Source organism: Lissotriton helveticus, chromosome 3_1 (genome assembly GCF_964261635.1).
Source record: "Lissotriton helveticus chromosome 3_1, aLisHel1.1, whole genome shotgun sequence".
Lineage (NCBI taxonomy): Eukaryota > Metazoa > Chordata > Amphibia > Caudata > Salamandridae > Lissotriton > Lissotriton helveticus.
Genome location: NC_136061.1, coordinates 559,525,039 through 559,551,476, shown reverse-complemented (window position 1 = coordinate 559,551,476; position 26,438 = coordinate 559,525,039). Strand labels below are relative to the sequence as shown.

The following is a 26,438-nucleotide window of genomic DNA, read 5'->3' as shown; positions in this document are numbered from 1 at the left end:
GGGCTGACCAGAACATCTCCCAAGCTTTGGTGCTCCTGGATTTGTCGGCGGCGTTCGACACTGTTGACCATAATATCCTACTTGAACGTGTCGAGCACGCCGGCATCCGGGGGCTGCCACTGAAGTGGATTACCTCCTTTCTTCAGGATCGTACTCAGGCAGTGTCCCTTCCTCCCTTTTCCTCTGTGGGAAAACATCTTGCCTGTGGAGTCCCGCAGGGCTCCTCACTTTCACCACTTCTTTTCAATCTTTATATTCGCCCACTCATCTCAGAGCTTAAACACAAATCTGTCACTATTATCAACTACGCGGACGACCTTCAGCTTATTTTCAGTATTGACCCCTCCCCCTCCTCTGTACAAAATGTCCATTCTGTCATGAACTTCATTAGCTCCTGGATGAACCTGAATCATCTCAAACTCAATCCTGACAAAACAGAGCTAGCTCTTACCGGTCCCCATGGTAACCCCTGAAATTCTACCTTTTGTCCACCCTCACTTGGTCCCCCTCCTTCCCCTGTTGATTCTGTTAAGAGCCTTGGCATTACCATCTGCAAGGACCTCTCTATGAGGGCACAAATTAATTCAGTTATATCCATCTGTTTTTACCACCTATGTCGTATCCGCAAAATCAGTAGACTCCTCTCCCACAAGGCTCTTGTTCAGGCCAAAATGGGACTTGTTATCTCACGCATTGACTATGCGAATGCTCTATATGTGGGCATTCCAGCATATCAATCCAAACGCCTTCAACTTATTCAGAACCAGGCAGCCAGGTTGGTCTTTGGTCTGCCTAAATCTACTCACACCAAGCCCCTTTTAAAGAATCTTCATTGGCTCCCAGTTGCTCCACGTTTCAAACTTGGATGCCTGATCCACAAAGCTCTTTCCTCCCAGGGACCTTCTTTTATTTCTTCCCTCTTGCACCGTTATGTCCCCCAGCGTGATCTTCGCTCTTCTATTCACAATCTTCTCACCCCTGGTTCTTTTAAGCGTAAAAAACATGTGGTTTGCGATTTTCCATTCAGGCTCCTCTCTTTTGGAACTCCCTTCCCCCTGCATTCCACCTCCTCCCTTCCTATGTTCACTTTAGAAAATCTTTGAAAACCTGGCTTTTTTCATTAGCTTACAACTAGCCCACTCGATCTGTACTGACTAGCCCTCCCACCCCAGCGCCAAGAAACCGTAGGTGTACGTGAGCTTCCTAAGTTCCATTTATCATATCATATCAGCATTTTTTGTCTGCACCCAGAGTATTGATTAGACATTTTTACCCACATGAACATGTCTTTCAATACTGACAATCTTGCTCTCACGCTTATTAATTGTGCCACTCATTCATTCTCTTCTGATTTCCTTTCTATGGATGCATGGGGAAAACAAGGAAATGTAAATTATTTTCTCAACCATCTAACAGTGTATGTTCTGTTGTCACTTTGAACGTAGATGGCTTACTGAAGGCCAATTCACCACTTCCATCTGATAATAGCTTTCTCCCACACCTAACCTCATCCAACAATGAAGGTTCATCATGTTGGTTCTTCCAAGAGGCTCTAGCAAAATCCCTTGCAGATCCTCATCTAGGAATGTTTGCTTGACAAAATAAGAGCTCCTTGTCCTTTTGTGGAGGAAACAAATATTTGGATTCAGACTCCCGATACCAAATAGTCTTCTACAGAACGTCGCATTGCAGATGTTGAACAACGAGTGAGAGACATCAAGGAAAAAACAGATAATACTAATGCCATGCAAAAGGAAATTATTTAATTATTTTATAAAAGAAACACACTGAAGACTTGAACTACAGAAAAAATGCAATAATCTTTGTGTTTATGGACTTCCTGAGGACGTGGAAAGCAAAGTGTGGGAAAGTGGCTCTATATATACTGGACCAGAGTAAGGTACAGTGTGTATAAAGTCCACAAACCCCAGAGGTATAACAGAGGTTAAAGCCTGGTGTGACCATACTCTCTAAAGTGGTAGCTTGGTCGAGCAGTAAGGCAGTACCAGAGGCCAGTGTAAAGCATCGCTTGTACACACTCAGTCAGCAAAAAATTTCACACACTCAAAGACTGAACTCCAGGCCAATTGTTTTTATATCAAAATATATACTTGTTTTATTTCTAGAACCAACAGGCATCAAAAATATGCTGCTCTCAATATGAGAGGTCTCAGATGAGTACAGATGAGTACACACAATTTAGCATTGAGCTCAACTGATAACCCTATATAAACACAGGTGATTACTTTGTAATTACTTTGGTAATTCCAGGACTGGCTCCTAGGTTCAGTCCTGGGGTCTAAGCTGGAAACAGTTTAGCAAAAACGTTTTAGGTATTGTAGTGATTTTTCAGGAATAAAAAGCTATTTTAAAAGTTCACACTTAGCAATTTTTCAACAGAAATCTGGCAATGTTATCCAATGAGAGAAAATTCAGGCTGCAGGTAAAGTACGAGCTCGTTACTTTTGTAATCCAGTACTGGTCTCCTGGGGCCAACACTGGGGTCTCAATTCAAAACAGGTAAGTAATTACGTTTCAGTATTTGGTATGATTTTTAAAGAATATTTCTAGTTTTCAAAAGTAGACCGAAGAAATTTCATAGAAAAGCAGACAATGGATTCCTATGGAGAAAATACAAGTTACTAGTAAACCCGCTAGGGATTACTTTTGCGTTTCAGCACTGGGCTACAAGGTACAGTACTGGCTCCTCTCCTGATTACAGGTGAGTATTTTGGAATTCGGATGATTGTATATGAATATTCCAAGTTTTCAAAAGTAGACACATAGAAGATTATTCGAGTCAAACCAGTCAATGTTATTCAATGGCAGGTAAGTAAGTTACCTGTTTCCTGGTGAGTACTCGTCTGGTGAAGTTGTGGTTCTGGGCATAGACTCAGGGGTCCCCCAGAGTCAGGTAGGTAATGTTGGTTCACCCTCAGCGACGCAGGGGCGGCCGGGTGCAGAGGTAGTTAGGCCCAATGTTTTCCAATGGGGGTTGGGGGTCCTCCAGTTGGTGGCTGCTGGTTAGCAGGTCACGCGGCTGTGGGAGGTAGGGCTCCTGGTCACTTGCTCCGGGCAAAGGGGGAAGCAGGATAGGACAAAGGTGGCACCGTCAGCGGTGCTAGGGTGGCTGGGTGCAGGGTGCTTTTGAGCTGTCGGGCGCTCAATGTTATCCAATGGAAAAGGTCAAAAGGGAACAAAGGCTGCAGGCTCGGGGCGGAGACTCTCCAGGGGGGACCAGCACGTTGAGAGGTAAGTGTGGATTTTGGAACACAGGTAGGTACCCCAAAGGGAGGCACAGGGGGTTGTAGGGCGCCGGGTGCAGGGGGGTCTTTGGGTGTCAGAAAAGCTTACCCTCAGCTGGTCGCATTTGGGAGGGCCCCTGGTTCGGAGTCTGCAGGCGTCGTCTGGTTCGTCGAGGAGGGTCTTTGGGCACTGGACTTAGGGTCTCAGTCGCCGGGGGGTGTCCTGGTGGTCTTGGATCACTCTGGCACGGGCCGGGCTCGGCAGGTGCAGAGTGGGCTGGTCCGGAGCTTCCTGGCTGGCACCAGTGGGGTTGTTGCAGCAGATCCTCTGCTGATGGGAGTCCCAGTCTTTAAGAGGGTCAAGGCAGGCATGTCCTCTGGGTGTCCCAAGATAGCTGTCCACAGGAGTCGCCAGGATTTAGGCAGGAGCAGGTTTCAGGATCGACAGGCCGGTATGGCTGGGGCCAAGACAATTGCTGTCGTCCTGTTGTTCAAAAGGGGGTGGTGATGGACGGAGCATCTGAACCAATCAAACACCCACACCCAGTCAACAGATCTGGGTTTAATCCATCATTGTTCTTTAGCCCACTCTGCCACCCCATTTCAGACATGGCCATATGCAAATCAGTCTGACCCTGTGCCTCATGGCAACAGTCCAGCCCGAACTGCCAAGCCATGCCTTCCCTGGACCGGAAACAAGCTTCCTAGGACCGGTTTCTGGCATTTCAGCCGTCTTCAGCCAGGCGTGCTTGAATCTAGTGGCAAAGTGAGCAAGGGACTCACGTCTGAGCATACCCTGCCAACTTATGGCGAACAAAGCGGTACAAAAGGGGGTGGTGATGGACGGAGCATCTGAATCAATCAAACACTCACACCCAGCTGCGCGGGGGTCTTCCTCTTCTTGATCTTCTTTCTTCTTTTGGTATTAGGATCTGAGGAAGAAAGGTTCAGAGAGGCCCTAAATAATGAATTTAGGGGCGTTACGGGTAGGGCAAGGGCAGGGACCAATAGGTCCCTGTCCTGGGGTGGGTACACCCCCTAGCCTGCTCCTCTCCTGTGGGAGGGGGGCAGGAGGCTACGTGGATTGGGCAGGGCTCCCCATCTTCAAGATGGCCGGAACCCGGGGTCCTGCTTCACCTCGTCTCCCCCACCTGAGGGGTGGGGTTGGCACAGGCTGGCACCCCCCTTCCTGACGTAGTTTTTCCCGCCAGTCTTCCCGCCAGAGTGGGGTCAGAACTGGTGGGGGCCAGTTGCTGGGTACAGCAAATGGTCTGGAGTAGCTCACAGAGGCAGCATGCCTTTGAAGCTTCCCCCTACCCATCCTGGGGGGAGGAGACCTAGCACCTCGCCCAGGATGTGCATTGTTGCAGGCCCAGGGTGCGGGGGGCTCTCCACCCAGGGGTCCAGCAACATGTCTGCTGTGTGGCAGCCTCTGCAGCCACTCAGCCCAGACGTGGATTGTAGGTTAGGTTTTCAGAGGGCATCCCTAAGTTGCCCTCGGGTGCATGTTACATTAAATCCCACACTGGCATCAGTGCAGGTTTAATGTGCTGAGAAGTTTGGTACTAAACTTGTCAGTCTTCAGTGTAGCCATTATGGTGCTGTGGAGTTCGTAATGACAACCTCCCAGCACCATATACTCTTAATGGCATCACTGCACTTACAGTGCCCAGGAATGGCCCTGGGTACTGTAGGGACACAGGGCTCATGCACCTGTGCCCACACCTCTGGCATAGGGCACCCAGATAGAGGGGTGACTGAAGTATGCCAGGGCAGTGGGTTCTGTGGGCATGGCACACAGGGTTGTGTGCCATGTCGAATCCATTTACTAGGGGCTGACAGATGGCCAGAGATGCCAATTGGGATTTAGTTTCAACACAGCTTTTAGGGAAGGAACACAGGCCCTGGGTACCTGGTTGGCAGGGACCCTGGGCACACTCAGTCAAAGCACATCAGTAGTTCAGAAAAAAAGTGGGGCATACCAGTGCAAGAAAGATGGTACTTTCTCACACAAAGCCTCTGGATATTCCAAGTTTTCCAGGTCTTAACATCCAGAGTTCCCAGACTGGGGTGCAAATCTTGTTTGTAAGGCTCCTCCTCTAAACCTAGAGGAGTTATTATAGAATTCTTAGAATTTACTGATCTTCTAAAGGTCCTACAGGCTGTGAAATCAAAGAAACTTTGGGGTCAATTAGGATGGCGGACGGACAAAGTTCGTCCGCCATCCTGTCGGAGGATGGGACCGTCCTCCACAGGGGAGGAGGTCCCGTGCCTCCAATTAGGATGCACCTGTCACAGTGGCGGGTGCATCCCACATTTTTAACATTGCGGCGGGGGTGCTGAAAGCCCCGCCCGCTGCAATGCTAAAAATGGAAGTTGAGCGTTTCAAAGCACAACATGACAGGCACAGCGCGGTGCCTGCCATGTTGTATTTTGAAACGCAGGGGGTACCCCCATGTGCACCCCCACCCCCTATTCACCCTGGGGGCCCGCAACGGGCCCCCAAAGCAAACACCATATGCCTTTTCGTGGCGGCATTGCCGCCACGGAAAGGTATTGCCCACAGCAAATCCTAATATGGCTGGCGGTGTCTGATAGTCTCCGCCACCATATTAGACCGTTTCCGCCGCGGTCGAAAAGCTGCGGGCGGTCTTCCCGTCCGCCGCGGTCCCCACGCCATTGTAATATGGCGGGGGGAAATAGGTGGCGGACGGGCACGGATGGCGGATGGATCGCAACCGCCTGCATGACGGTGGCGATCCGTCCGCCATCCTAATCGGCCCCTTTATTTGGTCCAGTCCAAAAATCTTCTTCATGCAAGTTGTTGCTAAATCTACAGCTGACAGACATAACTTTCTTGCTCTTCAAGCATGTAAGCTAGTTTTGATTTACTGCACCCATGTTTCTACCAAAAAAATCTTTCACTTCTATAGACCCAATAGATCTTAGAAGTTCATTCATTATCACTATAGCAGCTCCAGGGACATTGCTGGACCCCCTACTTATTAATTCTTTTATATCTTCTTGTACTTTATGTTACTATTGTTCTCTTCTTGCTCTGTCCATCTTAAATGTATCATACTCTTTTATAACATAGTTGACTCAATTTTTCTCTTCCAGGATATAGTTCAAATGCCTTAGATGTCCAAACAGTTATGAATATGATTTATTATTTTTGTCTAACATATACCTTTCCCATGTCTGGTATCTCCACTAGAAATCCACTAGAACTCATGTTACTATCTCTCTTTTATTGTTCATGGTGGTTTAGCTCGCCTGTTCCTCCCAGATCTACCATCCTTGCGATCAGCATGTACTCTTTGTTGATCAGTATTTTTCTATATTATATTCAGCTCTTATAATTCAGAGCTATTACATGGAATGTCAAGGGCTAAATAATCCAATCAAACAACTGTAGGAAGCTGGCTCTTCATATGACATACCAAAACGAGGTATATCATGAAAAGAATCCAGGTATTCCCTGACTAGTGGACATGGGCTCATTCTAGCAATCCCAAGGTGCTTTTCTTCAGGTAGTGTGGTCAGGCGGCCTTAGGATTATCAGAGAGGAGTGTTAGACATCTCAAGAAGGAGAGCCACACCAATTTATAAAAATAACATGCATCTTTATATATGTTTAGGTATCAGAATTAATACAATCACGTAAGTACGTTTTGTAAGAAAAATACTTTTACATTTAAAAAGTCGACAGTGCATATTTCAGACACTGCTATGTTATCCTACGGGAGGCGAAACAAGTACAGCAGTCAGGTAGAATACAGCAACTTACGAGACAAATCTCCTGGACTTAAGGTGACTATAGGACAAGGTCCAAGGCAGTACCAGCAGCTCACCTTCAGCGGCACTAGAGCATTCATGTGCACTGGTACAATACAGCATCAGGTGCCCAATGTTAGTCAATTGGGATTGGTCTGTGGGAAAAGAGGCTGCAGGTTTGGACATGGAGGCCAGTCAGGCTGAAACAACCAGAGGGTTCAAGTCCTGCGATGCTAGGGGAAATCGGTGGTCCTCTTTTCCTCGGGCCGGGGTGGCCAGGTGTAGAACGTTTTTGACTTGTCAGGTTTCTTCGTCCGGGAGCACTCACTGTTGAGGAGGCCTGCAAACAGAGGCTGCAGGCGGGGAGTTCACAAGGGGTAAAACCAAAGTGGACTATGTCTCTTAAGGGCTTGGGGACCACCCGGACACCGTTTCCCACTTTGACTCGTGCTGGGGGTCTCAGTGCAGTGGTTCTTGACAGCATTGGGTTTTGGTGGTTCCAGAGCCTTTGCAGTTCTTTTTTGGGTGCCTGCAGGATGCATGAGAACAGCTCCGCTACGCCACAGGAGTCCCTGGGTCTTTGTTGACGGCAGGTAGTCCTCCCAGGCTTTGGCGGCATGACGGCTTGGAGGACAAGACAACTTTGGAGTATTTCGACGGGGAACAGCACACAGGCCGGCAGGGCTGGTGCCCACTCAGCTACTCTTCTTCAGTCTTTACTTTCGTGGCTCTTCAGTGTCCATTTTCTTCGTAGGTCAGCAAATCTAATTTTCTGGTTCCAGGGGCTCACCTAAAAATGTAATTTAGGGGTGTTAGGGGATAGTAGGGTCGTAGCCAATGGGCTATCTAGCCCTGGGGTCACTGTACTCCTATACGACCACTTCTTGCAAGAAGAGTACATAATTTTGTCCCAGAGTTCCTAAGTTTGCCATCACCAAGATGGCTAACTTTGAAAAGCCTCCTCCACTTTGGATAGCCCACCTAAGGGATGGTACTAGCCTGAGGGTGGACAAGCCCATCCGCCTAATTAGTTGTCCTGTCTGTCCAAGTGCCAAGGGGTTCTGGACAAAGGGAATCGGCATCCTCTCCTGTAAGAGAAGCTAGATTTGCATATCAATGGTGGTGGGCTCTTTGAAGCTCCCCTGCCTTTGAATGCTAAGCTGCAGGTCATCGCGTGGGAGGGGTTGTAAACATACTCTGCCTGAGCAAGCTTTGTTTCTGACCTACTGAGAGCATAGGCCCTTACCCCATGGGGGTCAAAAACTTGTCTCTGGTGGCAGGCTGGCGAAAACCAGTCAGTCAGCACACCTGAAGCCCTCTGGATACATGTATTAATAAATCTAAGACTGGAAGTAGTGTGAGTTTATTAATACATGATGTTTGATACCAAACATCCCTATTTTCAGTGAAGCCATCATGTAGCTGGGGAACTCATTTTCACCAGTGTACAGCACATGTACTTACAATGGCTTCACTGTTCACTTGTATTGACAGCAATACAGCTGACCAGCACAGGGGCATATCTGCTCATGCAGATATGTCCTCAGATGTAGTATAGTACATAGCATAGTGCCCCTGCCTTAGGGCAGTGAGGTCTGCTGTAGGGGTGACTTACCTATACTGCATGCAGTGCCTGTGGTCATGGCACCAAGGCATGGGTGCCATGTCATGTTTTCACTTTTGTCCGCAACATGACATGCAGCCTGCAATGACAGTTTGTATATGTTTGGTGAGGGGTCCTTTAGGGTGGCACAATCCTTCCTGCAGCCCTTAAGAAAACTCTTCAGTCTCCTTGCCCTAGGTACCAGAGGTACTACTTACTAGGGACTTACAGGGAGTGTGAAACGTATTTCCAAGTGAGGTATAATAGCACAGTTTTGGGGAAAGAGATCTTGCACTGAGGACCTGGTTAGCAGGAGCCCAGTGCACTTCCAGTCGAAATTACATCAAACACCAGTCAAAAAGTGGGGTTCACCATGTCTAAAAGGGGCATTTTCCACAGACAAAAAGATTCATTCACATCTGATATAAACCAGATTGAGTTTCACTTCAGGAGACTCACCTTACTGAGTTAGAAGTACACAAGCTTCAACATTCCTGGGTGGCTACATGACCCTACCTCAAACACGAAAGATGGTGCTGTTACATTAGGTTATAAATATTTAGTTATATCTGATCATTCTCAGGATATGGATGATGGAGGTTGATGGATTGTAGTCAAGTTTCTGGTCAATAACATTCCTCCTTTAATTGGCTTGACTAGAATTTCAAGCTTAAAGTCTTACAATGGCATGGTTTTGGTCCCCTAATCATTTCCTTGATCTCTATTTAATATGACTTCCCGAAAGCTTCCGCGTCTGTGAATGGTAATACACTTTCACACTTCACATAGGTGTTTGACAAGGCACACACTTGTCGCCATTGTTATTTACAGTAGAACCATTTCTCTCCAAAATCAGACAAAATCTTTTAATTTCAGGTTTACAATTGCAACACACAGATGACATTCTTCTATTAATTTTTTAACCTTTAAAGTTCTCTATCAACCCTCTCCCATGATATTCTTACATTTTCAAATGTTTCCGGAAACAAAATAAATTTTGATCAGACTGAAATCTTACTGCTAAGTAAATACTGAAATAAGAACATATTTGCATCCTCCGGCTTCACTTGGAACTCTATGAAGATTAAATATCTAGGAATCGCGTTCACTAGTCCAATTAATACTACTAACTTATCAACCTTAAACATCTTATTCTTAAAGCTGAATCTTTGATTTCTAAATGGAAATCCCTTTTTTATCCTGGTAAAATCATTTAGATTCATTCAAGACAATAATTCCCTCATTAATCTTTACACCTTATACACCTAACCTGCTAACATTCCTCACACTGATTTTCAGAAAATTAGTTCACTTTTGTCTAAGTTTTTTTGGAAAGGAAATAAACTCTATGTCACCCTGTTCAAACTCGCAAGACTTACAAGCCAACTTCTCAAAGTTTCCACAATATAATAAGGCCTTTTGTCTCCGACAGGCTTCTTTTTTGGTTATTACAAAACTCTTCTCCATCTTTACTGCTCTGGTTCACTATAGAAAGAGCTCCTATTTCTTTTTGCTTCTTTCCCAATCCTCACATACTCCTCTACTTTTCTACTTATTCTTTGTGTCGTACTTCTTTTCCTTGGATGCCCATTTGGTATAATTAGCTTATCAAACTCAATAATAGGGCTCTCTTTGGGAAATCATGAAGACAAACAGGTATTGGTTATGTATTTAGTGATGAGAAAAGAAATCTCTGAAGTATCTGAAGTATCTGTACTTAGATAGATAGATAGAAGTATCTGGAAAAGAGACATGAGGAAACTCAATCCAAACTCTCTACCCCCCAACAGCTGCAATCTCCTACTCCCCCCTGCCGACACTTCTGACGTTCAGGTCCTAACTGACCACTATCTCAACTCCATGGCCACAATAATCAATGAGGCCGCTCCAATGCAATTGAAAAGAGTATCCACTAAGATATCCAACCCCTGGTACAACGGGAGTCTCAATGAAGAGAGACGGGCTATGCGATCGGCAGAGCGTACCTGGAGATCAATTCCCTCGACATTGCATCTCAAAACTCTTAGGAAAAAGAGAAATGCATACTTCAGGAAAATAAAACGCTCAAAGTCAGAGTTCTTCAGAATCCAGCTAGACCAAGCAAAAAACCGTCCAAGTAAATTGTTCGAACTAATCCGATCTCAATCTAAGGAACAACCCCCAGCTGTCGACATTATCAGCACTACCCCTTCTTGTGAAGATTTCGCAGCTTTCTTTAACAATAAAACTGACAATATAAGGAGCGACCTCCTCAATGACGCAAGCCTGTACTCAATACCCAACTGCATAACACCCATTAAACTAAAAAACAATGCGACATGGTCATCCTTTGACACCTACTCTGAAGAAGAAATTGGCAGAATACTCAGCACCCTAAAACCATCCAATCACCTCACTGACCCTCTTCCTGCTAACGCCGTAAAAGACTTCATCCCTCTGCTACTCCCACTCTGGACTAAAATTATCAATAGTTCACTACAACAAGGAACCATCCCGGACTCCCTCAAAGTGGGACAAGTTACACCTTTACTGAAGAAACCAACAGCCGACCCCACTGATCTAAACAACTACCGTCCGATTACCAACATTCCCACTCTCGCCAAGCTGCTAGAAAAATGCGTCCAACTGCAAATGACAAAGCACATAGAACAGTTTGATCTCCTCAACCCACACCAATCAGGCTTCCGAGCAGGGCACAGTACTGAAACCGCTATGACTCACATTATTGACGACGCCATCCAAATCTTAGATCAAAACAATACCTGCCTCCTCATCCTTCTTGATCTCTCTTCAGCATTCGACACAGTGAAACATGAGAGCTTACTCGAACTCCTAAAATCAAGAATGGGCCTCTCTGGGACTGTGCTTCGCTGGTTCACTTCCTTTCTACACAACAGGTCTCAAAAATTCAAGAGCAAAAACCTAATGTCTTCCCCAGTACCGGTATCGTTAGGCGTCCCTCAAGGATCCTGCCTATCCCCTACTTTGTTCAACCTAGTTATGGAACCTCTCACCACTCTGCTACAAGCATCCAATGTACACTTTCACATGTACGCCGATGACACTCAAATATACCTCAAGTTACAATCCCCCAAAGACATCCTGAGTCTGAATTCAACGATCAGAAGCACCCAATCTTGGTTGGCTGACAACCACCTCAAACTCAATGCTATGAAGACTGAGTTCCTCCTAATCTCACCTCCCACGAAAATATCTTCCGCACAAACATGGCTTAAGCACCTAACAGCACTCAATGTCCAACCGACCATCGTGGACTCAGCTAAATCCCTAGGCATAACACTAGACACCAACCTCAACATGCAGCAGCATATCAGCAAGGCTACTAAGGGGGCGAACTTCCAAATAAACACCTTGAGAAAATTGAAACCCTTCCTCCCAGCAAAAGACTTCCAAACAGCAGTACAAGCTCTAGTCATCCCTCGCATAGACTATGGCAGCGTGGCCCTCTGCGGCCTCCACCTAACGACAACTGCACCCCTAAGAGCGTCACTAAATGCGGCTGCAAGACTCATCACTGGATCAAAAAAGCATTCGCATATCTCTACTGACTTCAAAGCCTTGAACTGGCTGCCTCTGGAAGCCAGAATACAGCTGAAAATTTCCTGCATGACGCACAAGGCTATACACTTGAAATCACCCAGCTACCTAACTCATAAGTTGACAATCTCTGGTGGGTCCAGAACTACCAGGAGCACGAACAATCTTCTGCGGAAACCGCGAAGATTCCGGAAGGAAAAAACCTACAAACGCTCCTTCTCTGGTATGGCGCCCAGGATCTGGAACGCACTTCCTCCTGAAACGAGGCTCATCTCTTCCTCCCTTCTTTTTAAGAAAAAAGTCAAAAGTATCCTTATGGCTAAATACACTTGAACAAATTCGTTTGATTTACATTAAGAACAGTATTAACAGTATTGTGTTATGATATTGCCTATATATTCCTATGCACGTGTGTTTTGACGTATTTTAGTCCTTTATTTTTTACAGCGTTTTGATGGCCTTCGCCCCAACTATGCACTGCTACCTCATACCTGTACTATGCGTACTATACGTACTATTGTTTATAATAATATTACTCTGTATTATTTACAGCGTGTTGATGGCCTACGCTCCAACTATGCCTGCTACCTCATACCTGTACTATACGTTATATTGGTACTATGTTATATACTATATTGGTGCTATGTACATGAACTTGTTGATGGCCTACGCTCCAACTATGCCTGCTACCTCATACCTGTACTATACGTTATATTGGTACTATGTTATATACTATATTGGTGCTATGTACATGATCTTGTTGATCTACCTCCCTACTATGCCCCCTTGTTCCCCTACCCTCCACCTGCCTTTGTAAAGCGCTCTGTCATCTGCAAAGATCTTGTTCGCGCTATATAAAACTCTCAAAATAAATAAACAAAATAAATGAGGTTCCTATTTTCTTTCCCCATTTCCAACAGATAATTACTCCAAGTTTTTTCAATCTAAATTTGCTATTTTGGACATCTTCCTTACTATACCAGACTTTCTACTGACACCCTCATTAATATTCTTAGGCTTCAAATTTTAGCTTCCAATCCGAAGGCTTATATATACATTTTTAAACTCTTCCGGACATCACAGAATTAAGACTTCAATTCAATATCTCTGGGAAGCCGACATGAGATGCTCCTGGTTGCTTTCTCTTAAAGATAAATTGTGGATTAAAATTCATAAAACATCCCCAACAGCCTCTCTTACTTAAGACTGCTCTCTTACTTAGACTTTATTATCTATTTACAACAGATTACACTGCACTCCTCGCCCTCTAAACAATTCAGGACTATCGATAATCACTGCTGGTCATGTGATATACACGGATCTTAACGCCATGATGTTTTTCTGTCCCAATACTTTACATTTTTGGTATTCAGTTTGAGGATACATTTATCTTGTTTTTCAAATAGCCACTCTTGTTTGTATTGCCTCTATCTTCTTAGGTAGTTTGGAGGAAAACTGGCATTTAACGTTCTCCAGTAATAGCTTAGTTGATCTTTTAATTGCCGTGGCTTTCTAATAGAAGGCTACTAATTGGAAACACTCTTCTAATGTTTCCTATCTATCCTGGTGGTATGTGGTATGCCATCCTCACAGGTTGGATAGTGCTTTCCCTACCTTTACCCTTCTAGCTATCAAAAGGGATTTATTATGGTTACATCTCACTACATTTATAACACATGCTAGTACCTTCTCTATGGGCTAACCACATTTTCAGAGCTGACACTTTTAAACCTCCCTGATGAGTCTGAATTTCTCTTTTATGTTTAGATATTTCTTTATTGCCATGTTGTTTTTTTCAACATACTTATTTTCAGAAACTCTTATATAAGTTGTGTCCTAGTTTATGCCGATCTCCAGTGCTTATTATATATAAAAATGCATTTATAACTCTTTCCCTCTTCCCATCCCCCAAACGTCCTTTGACAAATAAGCTTGTACTCGTTAGTCTTTCAAATGTAAAATTTTGTATTCTGGTTCAATTCAGTATTATGACATTTGTTGCATTTACCAAACATTTAATAGTTTACCACTTTATGATATTGGTTCTAGCTTTGTTGTTAACTTATCTTTGAATTTTGCTTATGGATGTTGGACTATATGGTGTTTCTTCCTTTATTTCAATAAAGCTTTTAACAGAGAAAAATAGCTTATGCATTAGGTCCTTCATTTGCTTTCACACAGAACCTTTCAGTATAAAAGCATGTTTTGGGTGATTTATAAGTAAGTGAATATATACATATTAGCACCCCACCCACAAGCTAAAGGACATGTGACCACTTCCAGTTGTTCCTTCTATTCAAATAATCATACATGACACAATAATCTAGACCTGGTGATTCTGTGTACCTCTGAGGTATTCATTCCCCCGAGCTACATATAAGTACGCCACCACAAAACTGCCACCATTCACCTAAAGGTAATTGAAATGAGTACAGATCATTATAACACCCTGCACGACTATTACAAGTGCAATTGAAAGCTCACTCATATAGTTACATCATTATATACACTAATAAAACAACATCAATCTGTACATATTATAAGAGATTTATGATATACACTAGTCTTGTTCGTCACACATAAGCTGTTGTTTTCAACATAATCTTTCAGGTGTGCAGGTTTGTGCAATTCTTTTTTCAACTCAACTTTTCTTTTTTCCACCTATCTCCTTTGTCACTGTTCTAATTTGAAATATCTTCCCTTGGCACGACTTCCTATGATTCTCTGCCCTTCTGTCTTTCACCTTGGTAATGTCGCCTCTCTGAAAAATTCTACATCCAGCTTTATTCAGTTTCTACTGGGTTAAACAACTTTGTTACCTTCACTATGACCTACAGGGAGATCTATCTTCCTATTTTTTTGTGTGTTTACCTAACCCGGTCTGGCAAAAGTGTTGGTTTTCTATTCATTAATAATTAGATTGGCGATCTACTCATCATTGTGTGGGGTGTGCTTATGCACATTTGTCTTTTTAATTACTATAACTTACCACTTTCTGCCACTGCTGCGGACCAGTTGTATTTCTTCCTTTATTACTTTGGGAAATCTCTCAATTATGCCATTCGTGTCTGCATGATACAGCAAACATCTATTTTTGAGCAATCCCTCTTTCCCTCAGAAACATATTAATTTATCTTGAGAGCAACTATACTCCATTATCAGTAAGACTAGCAATAGGGAACACCTCTATGTTAAATGATCCACTAAGAAGTTTAATGGCCATTGACATAGCTAATAAAGTAATCAAATGTTGTCCTTCCTTCACCCCCTGTGTGGGCACCACTCTATCAATGGACATTTCCTTCCGCAGTTTATATGGTAAGATTTTTTATTCCTCTTGCAAATTTTGCTACTAATGCTACATTCTATATACTCTCTCACTATCCTTTCAACATGACATTTAACCCCCATCACCTGTAAACATGACACGGTCTCTCTCTTGTTTTACTAATTCCTAGGTGTACTTCATAAAGTTCCTATTTAAATGCACATGAAGGTATTAGTCTTGGGCCTCAGCATATCATTCCTTTATTTTCTGGTAGATCTTCTTTGTACACCAAAATTTCTTGCATTCATCACCAGACTTCTTTATCTCTTGCGACTTAACTCATATTTCTGTAACCTTTTGCAGCACTGTTTCAGCATCTATTCCTTTCTTCACTCCTCTTCTATTGTTCATTTGTTCGGTACAAATTAACCTTGATAAACAGTGTGCTAACTTATTCTTTGCGCCGGGATGTTTTTCATTTCAATTGCTTGTTTGCCGGTGTGGTTCAAAATGGAGTCTATCGCTTTCTTAGTGAACACTTCCTTCAACGGCTTGTGATCAGTTTTGATAAAGACAATTATTTCCCCAAAATATATTTTCATCTTTCTGACAGCATAAAATAAAAAAATAATGCTTTTTTTATTACTCACCATTTTGCCTCAGCTTGCCTCACCTAGAGATATAAGTAATAGTTTGTGATCCATCATGCACTGGCGGCTGAGTTTGTCCGCCCTGGCGTTCAGGGAACCTGCAAGGTGTTGAACCGCCAGCGTAACGCCCATGTGTTCCAGCCATATCCAGAGGCGCAGAGCCTCCTGAAAAAGGGTCCACGACCCCACCCCGCCCTGTTTGTTGCAGTACCACATGGCGGTGGTGTTGTCTGTGAACACCTGCACTACACTTCCCCGGACAGAGGGAAGGAACGCCTTCAGTGCAAGCGGGATCGCCCGCAGCTCCAGAAGGTTGATAAGGAGTCGGGATCTCCGCCGGAGACCAGAGGCCTCTGATCTCCGCCTCTCCCATGTGGCCCCTTCATCCCAGGAGAGATGCATCCGTCACCACTGTGTGCTCCGGTTGGGGAAGGGAGAGGGATCTGCCACTGACCCAATCGCGGTCCGTGAGCCACCACTGCAACTGTCTCGCAGTGCCCTCCGAGATCAGGACGTGGTCAGGCAGGTTGCCCTGATGCGGAGCCCACTGAAACTTCAGGTCCCACTGCAGAGCCCGCATCCGCCACCTGGCGTGATGCACCAGTAGGATGCAAGAGGCCATCAGCCCCAGGGGCCAAAGCGTCAACCTGACCGAAACTCTGGATAAAGGCTGAAAGATCGGAATCAGAGCCTTAATATCCAGAACCCGCTGCTCGAGAGGATAAACCCGAAACTGCGCCGAGTCCAGAACCGCTCCGATGAAAAGGAGCTTCTGAGAGGGGCATAGGTGTGACTTCGGCACATTGATGGAGAACCCCAGCAAGTGCAGGAGATCGGACGTAATCTGGAGGCGGGAGACTGTCTGGGGCGAGCCCGCCTTCAACAACCGCCGAGATAGGGGAAGACTGAAACCCCTGATCGGCGCAGATGAGCTGCGACTACCGCCATCACTTTCGTGAACACCCGAGGGGCACTGTTGAGGCCGAAGGGGAGCATAGTAAACTGAAAGTGCTCATGGCCTCCCGTGAACTGCAGGTAGCTCCGGTGGGCCAGCAGGACGGGGATGTGGAAATATGCGTCCTGCAAGTCCAACGCTACCATCCAGTCTCTAGGGTCTAGGGCAGCCAGGACCTGAGCTAAAGTCATCATCTTAAACTTCTCCTTCCGGAGGAAGCCGTTGACGCTCCGGAGGTCCAAGATAGGGCGTAGGCCTCCTTTGCCCTTCTTGGGTACCAGAAAGTAGTGGGAGTAGCAACCACGTCCTACTTCTGGCCCAGGAACGCACTCGATGGCCCCCTTGGCCAAGAGGGCCAAAACTTCCTCCTGCTGAAGTTGCAAGTGATCCCACGACATGCAGTGGTACTGCGGTGGCATGGCTGGAGGGGTCGCCTTGAAGGGGAGGGAGTAGCCCCTTCGGACGATTTGCAGCACCCACCTGTCCGAAGTAATGGTACGCCATTGGAGGAGGTGATGGCGAACCCTGCCCCCCACAGGCGTTGAATGGGCCTGAAAGCTCCGACTAGGAAGGCTTTGAGGCAGGTGCTGCGGGAGTGGATGTGGACTGACCAGGTCTCTGTCCCCCTGCACCGCAACAGCGGTTCCCACGTCCGCTCTGAGGTTGGTTCTGCGGCCTGTGGCAGGACGAACGTGTGGGGGAGCCCCTTCCTTGGCCACGAAAGGGGCGAAAAGCAGAAGTCTGCTGGCGCTGGCCCGACAGGCCCAAGGACTTGGCCGTAGCCCTGGAGTCCTTGAAACGCTCAAGCGCACTGTCTGCTTTGTCGCCAAAAAGGCGACGGCCATCGAAGGTCATGTCCATGAGCGTGGACTGGACACCCCCCGAAAAATTGGAGGCCCTCAGCCAAGCGTGGCGACGGATCGCCACCGTAGTGGAGATCGCTCTGCCCAGCGAGTCCGTGGTATCAAGTTCACATCTGATTGAATAGCGTACTGCACCCCGCCCCCCAGCAAGTGCCTGGGCGAGCCGTGCCTGGGCCTCCTCCGGACACTGGGGCAGCACGGCCGCAACCGTATTCCACAAGGAGTGGGTGTAACGGCCCAAAAGGCAAGCGGTGTTGATAGACCGCAACCCCAAACTCAGTGAGGAGAACAGTTTCTTCCCAAACTGATCAAACCTTTTGGACTCCCGATCTGGAGGAGCAGTCGGGAACGCGGTCTGGGACGTGGAGGCCTGGATCACCAGGCTCTCAGGGGTGGGGTGAAAGAACAGAAAGCAGGGGTCGCCTGGAGCCGAGAGGTGGCGTTGGGCCACGTTTTGATCCACAGGGAGCACTGTGGAGGGCTTGGACCAAGTGCCCATCAGAACGTCCGTGACGGCTTCATTGAACGGCAGCATAGGCTCCGAAGAGCTTACTGGTGGTTGAAGCACCTCAGTGAGGAGATTAGTCCTCACGGCCGCAGATGTGAGCTCAAGAGCCAAGGCCTTGGCTGCCCTGCGCAACACCACACCATAGGTAGCACCCTCCTCCGTAGCCACGGAGGGAGGAGAGATGAATCCAGTGTCAGGCGATGTATTCAGACCACTGGCCTCCCCCTACTCATCTGCCCAGTCCCGACTGCACTATTGTGCCAGAGGGTCTTCAGACCCCTCCCAGTTCTCCCCTTCATCCGTGTCCTGGTAAACAGGCAGAAATGACGGAGCCGGGTCAGAGGTGAATTGCTCACCAGCCGACGCCAGACCCGGACTGAAACCGGGGGCGGCGTTGTCAGAAGACCGCGCTGGGAGGACACCATCGGGGTCGGCGCCAGCAGAGGAGTCGTAAGTTCAACTGGCGTCGACCAGGATCCCTCGGGGCCTTGCGGCATCGGGACCGAAGTCGACTAATGCGCCGGCGCCAAAGCCCACGACGACGCCGAAACCGGCGGCCTGCTAGGGCCCCAAGTCGGGACTGCGGGCCCGAAGGCACGCCGGCAGGCCTCAACGGAGGGAAGTGAGTCCTCATGGTCACGAGGAAGTCACGCTCCTCCAGCATCGCATGCAGTCCAGGGACCGGAGGGTATGGGACCGGATGTGATGCCCGCGGCTCCAGCGCAGCCGCGCTGGTGGTGTCACCTGAACCGTCAGCAGAGTCGCGCGACCGGCGAGGGTAATCAGAAGAGCGATGACGTCTCTTAGACTTCTTCCTCCTCCTCAACTTACCGGAGGACTTCCAGCCCGACGAGTGGTGATGGCTCTAAGAGCGTCGATGGCTGCCGGATCTTGAGGAGCTTGCGGGACCGCTCCCGCCTAGCCTTCGAGGTCAATGCCTGGGTCGAGGCACGACTTGTCGTCGTGGTCGGCCCCGAAGCAGTAGAGACACCGGCGGTGGGGGTCTGTCACCGACAGGCGTCGCACGGCTTGAATCCAGGCATCCCTACCAGCACCAGGAGTCGATACCGACTCGAAAAGAATAGCAAAAATCGGCCAAAAAGTTAGTAAAAACTCTTGGGTACCGGATCTGCGCTTGCTGGCGTGGAAAAACGAGAACTGACGTCAGCGCGCGAGGGCGGCGTCTAAGTACTCCGTTGACGTCATCCCTGCAATCACAAAGCCAACGACGGACGCGGAGCCGCAGACGACGCCTACCGTCGCGCTAGGTTACTGCTGACGAAAACTTTCCGGATCCAGTCTGACGCCTGGGGGTATTCTAAGGTAAGGAATCTAACACTAACCTGTTTCTTTCAGATGCCTGCAACAGTATTGCTCCCAATGCTTTGTTGCTGGCATCATTAACCACTATGTAGCTTTCCTGGGAATCATAATTTTGCAGACAGGGAGCTTCTCCTAATTTTCATTTTACTATTTTAAATCCCATTCGTAGTTTGCATCCCAATCAATTCCACTCTTCCTTAATGGACCGCTTCTTCGCCATGCTGCTCTCAAGCGTAGAAATACATTTCAACTAGAATTCCACAATGCCTAGGAAATCTGCCAGTTGCTATTCTGTCAGTGGTGCAGACTAGTTTCTGATGGCTTAACCTAGCTCTCCTATGGGTTTTATTCTCTCTCGTCAATTTATGTCCCAGTAAATGCTGCTGTAACTTCTTTAATACCTGTCTCATTCTATGTTCATTTTCTTGTTGATTAAACCTGTAGGAAGTAGACTATTTATGTAGTGCACCTAAGGTGTACACTATGCAAATAGCCCAGACGACCTTTGATAGTTTACAGGGGCTTTCTTTAAAAATCCCAAATGCTCTATTTGTGGTAATGTGATCGAGCAGTTTAGGCTTATCAAAGGATAGTATTAGGCATTTGTTCAATCAATCAATCAGTTTGTTTGTTAAGCACGATTACTCACCCGTGAGGGTCTCATGGCGCTGTGGGGAGGAGGGAGTGCATGTTCCAGTCCATCAAGGAGAGGGTTCTGTCAAAGAGCCAGGTTTTGAGGTTTCTCTCAAAGATGAGGAGCGATGTTGTCTGTCTGAGGTGGAGCGGAAGAGCGTTCCTGGCTCTAGCCGCCAGGAAGGAGAAGGAGCGGCCTCCCGATCTGGTCTTTCTGGTGCGGGGGACCACAGTGTGGGAGAGCTGGGATGATCTTAGGCTCCTTTGGGGTGCGTGGAACTTGAGTCTGCTGTTCAGGTATGCTGGTCCCATGTTATGGAGTGCCTTTTGTGCGTGGATGAGAATCTTGAAGGTGATTCTAGCCTCGATGGGGAGCCAGTGGAGTGTGCGCAGGTGCTGGGAGATGAGGCAGTGTCGCCATTCTGGATGTTTTGTAGTTTGCGGGTTTTTGTTTATTCCGGCGTAGAGTGCGTTGCCGGAGTCGAGTCTGCTGGTGACGAGGGCATGAGTGACGGTCTTTCTGTGCTCGAGGGTGATCCATTTGAAGGTCTTACGTAAGAGGCGGAGGGTGTGGGAGCAGGAGGATGCGACGGAGTTTATCTGGCTTTCCATTTTGAGCTCGGAGTCCAAGATGATTCCAAGGTTGCGTGCGTGGTCCGTGGGGGTGGGTGGGCTTACGAGGACGGGGGGCCAACAGGTGTCGTTCCAGGCGTTGGGGTTTGGGTCCAAGATGAGTACTTCTGTTTTGTCAGTGTTGAGCTGTAGGCAGCAGTTTTTCATCCATTTGGCGACAGCTTCCATGCCTTCTTGGAAGTTGTGTCTGCCGGTGTTGGGTTCGTTGGATAAGGAGAGGATGAGTTGGGTGTCGTCTGCGTACGATACAATGTTGAGTCCGTAGGTTCTGACGATGGGTGCGAGCGGAGCCATGTAGACGTGGAAGAGCGTGGGGCTTTGTTGCACACACTAAGTCAATAAATGAGGCACACAATAAGGAAATCTGAGACCAATTAAAAAAAAATAACTTCCATTTTTAGATTAATTCAGACACCAAGATCTTCGAAATCAGGTAAGAACATTTTGAGTGAGCAATTTTCAGAAATACAGAAAATACAGCTTTCAGATTGGAGGCATAAGCCTCGTATGAGGTAATGTTAACCTATAGGAGAAACATACACTGCATAGGTATACTTGCAATAGAGTTACAGGTTTTTCTTCTTGACTTAAGATAAGTAGGGGTCAAGGTCCGTAGAACCACAAGCAATTTTGGTTTACCTGCGCGGGTGCAGAGGGGCAGGTCGGAAGGGTAGCCTCGAGCTCTACCGCTTAAATCAATGGGGAAGCCTATAACAAGAAAAGAGGCTGCAATAAGTGATGCGGGGGTGGGGCCAGTGACAGGCTTTGCTCTTGAGCCTCTCTGGAGCAAGGGTGCACCGTCGGTAGGCTCAGAATCAGGCTATGGGGCTCGGGCGCAGAGGTGTTTCGTCTGGCGGGTTGCTTGCGTTGGGAGGCTCTCACTTTTTATGTTCAACTGGAGTTGGGGCAGAACAGGACCACAGGGCCACTCTAGACGATGGCCTCTCTGATGCGGACAAGGCTCTTGGAGGATGCACAGCGCTAAGAGGAGTCAGTTCTTTGAAACTGTAGGGAGAGGAGCAGGAAGGCAGGGTTTGGCACCAAAGTCCACAGCTAGTCCACTGTTTTCATGTCTTAAGCTCTTTTTTGTCCTCCTTGTTCTTTCAGGCAGACAAATCTGAGCTCCTGGTGCCAGGGGGCCACCTAATACGAAATGTAGGGGTTATAAGGGGAGTGAAGGGCAGTAGCCAATGGGCTATTGATCCCTGGGGGTCACTACACTCTTGATATGACTACTTCCTGTGGGGAGTGGACATACGCCTGTACCAGAGTGCCTAATTCCACCAAAAACAAGATGTGGAGCCCTTCTTTTGTGGAGCACATCAGATAGCCAACCGTGGGTTGTGACTAGCCTCGTGGTGTAACACGCATACTTGCCTAGCTAATTTCCCGCCTGTCCTGTTGCCAAATGGGCCTCAGGGCACAGGGTGGAATTTCCCATTTCCGGGGGAAGCCGGTGACACATATCAAAGGCGGCAGGGGTTTTAAAGCCCATGCCCTTGATATGGTAAATAACTAGCCATCCTGCTGGAGCAGGTATGAACACTTTCCTCTGGAGCAGGGCTCAGAGAGCATGGGCTCTCACCTGCAGGGGGTCAGAAACCCATCTGTGGTGGCAGGCTGGTTGATCCCAATCAGCCAGCACACTAGATAGTGGTAGGTTTTTCAGGGGGCATCTCTAAGGCAGTCTCCGGGTGCATGTCTTAGTAAATCAAGTACTGGCAGCAGTACAGATTTATTAGGACAAGGTGTTTAATCACAAAATAGGTTTCATTAAAGCCATCACGTAGCTGGGGAACTTGTAATGAACGCTGCTCAGACTATATACTTAAGATGGCTTCCCTGTTCACTTGTACCATCTAATAATTGAACTAGACAGCACAGGGGCATATCTGCTCCTGCAGATATGCCTTCACATGTAATATAATGCACACTACTGCCTTAGGGCACAACGCCTGCTGTATATTACATTTAGTGACTTTGGCATGGCACACACTGACTGTGCAATGCAGTGTTTTCACTCATGCTTTGCACCTTGAAATGCAGTCTGTAATGGCAGCCTACATGTAATTTGTAGGGAGTCCCTTAGGGTGTCCTAATACATGCTGCAACCCTTAGGGACCCTCTTTAGTACTCAAGCCCTAGGTACCATGGGTACAATTTACTAGGGACTTACAGGGGTGCTAAAGTGTGTGCCAATTGTATCACAATTAGACCATTTCAACTTGTCTTTAGGGTAGGAGCACTGACAGAGGGGTCTGGTTAGCAGGGACCCAGTGCACATCAGTCGAAAACCATCAGTACCAGTGGCAAAAAAGGGGGGGGGGGACTGACAAAAATGTGCACCCACATAGTAATGTCATCTTCATATAAGCTCTACCCCTTGGAGGTCCTTATGCATATTCGCCATTGTTCTTTGGGAAACAGATGTTGCCAAAATAAGACCAAATGGCATGTGTGTGTGCAAATGCCACGTACCATCAGGGATGATAAAAGTTGTTATGTTTTTAGTCCTTATGCAAGTTTATCTGGTGGTATGCACATGATAGGTCAAGCATCAAGAATAAATATGCTCCCGACCGATCATAGACATACCTTCTTTTGCATTTGGAAGAGGGTCTCAGTCTACCACCACACTCCGAGTTCTCTCACTTCAATGCATAATCTAATGATGCTACCTGGCTTGCGTGCAACAACCACTAATGCGAATTGTTCAGTGGTCTTTATTTTTTCTATGACACCTGCCTTTATAAGTCCTTTTAGTTCTTTTGACACAGATAGTGAAGTGTATGCCCCTGATTCTGCATGTCCTTGGTTGAGATTTTTTCTTAAGCTTAAGTGTGTTAGAGTATTTTTTTAGACAACCAAATTGTTCTGCAAATACCTCTGGAAACTATCTGAAATGAGTTCCCCGTCTGTCACCTTTTGTCAGTCAACCCTTTAATAATTATTGGCTTTTTGGTGTTTCAGTATTTGGAGCCAGTATCTATTTTAAATACCCCTAATAAAACCAACAAATGATACAATCCCTCCTAACTGATAGGTAGACCTTTCCCACGATATACTCTACTTTATACTCACATGAAATATCCATGCAATTTTATTAGTCGTTGGTGAAGCAGAAAGGTGACAGATGTCTAAGGCCTGAACAGATAGCATGCATTGGTTTGTATCCCATCATCATCACTGAAGTAGAAAAGCAAGGATCTCCCAAACTTTATAGTAAGTAACTGGATGTATTTGTTATTAGTATCCTATCCACTAAGCTACAGGACACGTCATCACTTACAGTTCTACCCTACATTTTTGAAAGATAATAAACCCCAGATACTAAACACGATAAATCAGACTTGGAGATGTTCTTTATGGTTCTGTGGTTGTCTCTCTGCTTCGCAACATCTACATAAATTACCACAATGTCCAACTTCTGTTGAAGCAAACTCTGAAAGGAGTCAATCTCAACCTAAATGTTTTTAGTAGTAAATTGAAGGGAAGCATCATTAAATTACCAAACTATTTTAATGTTGTATTTAGAACAAAATACAATTTGTAGGAAAAATACTAGGGAAAAGAATTATAAGCTGAACAAGCGAATGTGTAACAAGTTTCTGTCCACAAAATAAAAGCAACTGTATGGCACAGAAACGTGTGCAGGTACAAATGCAAACACAACAAGCCTTTACAATGCAATGGTTTCGCCTTTAGAAAAGTTAGAGCTATTGGCATTGTAAATGACAAAATTTGTATTTATGTGTTGGTTTTGAAAACAGATAAATAAATGGCATTGTCATTTACATTGCCATTAGCTTAATCTCTCGCAAATGTGAGACCTATTGTACCCTACGGACGAGCTCAGCAGACAGCAATTACTACCACACACACACACCCAGAGCCACACACACACACACACAGAGCCAGCCACACACACACACCCAGAGCCAGCCACACACACACACCCAGAGCCAGCCACACACACACACACACACACCCAGAGCTACTTGGATAGGCCCCACCCCTTTAAGAGGTTTTCCCAGCCCCTTTTAGAGCACCCCCAGTTTTTTCCCCCCACTTAAAGCCCTGGATAGAGAGATGGGAACGCTGTCAGACAGACCATGGATGAACGACTGAGAGACAAACAAGCAAACATACTGGTTAGCAGGCAGAATGATATGCAGAATTACACAGACGGACAGAAAGACAGGCAGGCTAGATGACAGACAGAAATTCAGACTATTACCAGATTGGCATGTTGGAAGACGCTGACAGGCTAGAATTCAGAGGTACAGGGTGACACGTGCGATGACAGGTTGATTGACAGGTGGATGGATTTACCTACCAGTAGAAAAGCAGACTTATAGAGAGACAGAGTGACGAGTAGACTGACATGTCGTGTGACAGAGAGACCAATAAGCAAACAGTCCTGCAAGTAGCGAAACAGGCCGCCCATGAGAAGGATGACTGAGTGACTGGCAGACAGGCGATTTGACAAATTGGCGGACAGCGAGACAAGCATTCACGGGGGTGAGGGGACAGTCTGGCCGACATATAGAGAGAGGCCAGTGAACTGACAGACCGGCACGCAGACAGACAAATAGCCAAGTAAAAATGTAGGTACATTTAGTTACTTACAGGCGGACAACTAGAGCCAAATTTCGGGGGGAGGGGGGTATAGGGGCTGAAAAAGCTTTCGGGGGGAGGGGGGTATAGGGGCTGAAAAAGTTTTCGGGGGAGGGAGATGGTAGTGGGGTGCGCGTGATTAGCTGCACTGCTAGAGAGAGGGATGGATATTGGTAGCGTGAGCTGGGCAGGAGGCGCGGCAGGGTTCTGGGACGGGTTATCTAAGAGAGGACAGGTGTCTGGAATGCTGAACCTAAATACCCCATTTGTCAGCTGGCCCGACAGACAGGGGAATGCAGGCCGACAATGGGCAGATTCCCTGGCCCGCTCCCGCCAGGTTAAGGGGAAGGAGGCCGCCCGGGGAGTGCGACCAACGGCCCGCTATTGCCAAAACAAACAGTGCTCTTTGGAGGAGAGAGAACAGCATGCCGACCATACCTTTGCCGTTTACACAACACACGCGGGCCGAGCCTAACTTTTAGTGTGGAAATCCGTGCTGCTTTAAATAAGCATTCATCCTTAGGGAAAAAACTTCAAACAAATGACACTGTGGGACCAGGAATGTTGGTGTGGCAGTGAAAGAATCTCGTGGGCCCACATGCAAGCAAAGAAAATTAGTCATATTGCATGGATTTGTAGTAAAAAAATAAACAAGCGGCACTTCAAACGATCGGGAAAGCGATCACATTGTAAAACAAGAAACACGTACAGCTGGGGGGGGGAATGGACAGCGGGAGGGGGGGGCGGGAAGGCAAAGAAAAACAAGCACTCACCTGGACTTCCTCCGGCGGCGGTCGGCCGCGGA

General features: G+C 46.8%; 1 protein-coding gene across 1 annotated transcript in view; it reads right to left on the bottom strand.

Moving 5' to 3' along the window:
- NCKAP1 (NCK associated protein 1) overlaps positions 1-26,438 on the bottom strand; it is a 577,107-nt gene that overhangs the window by 250,815 nt on the left and 299,854 nt on the right. The window lies entirely within an intron of this gene.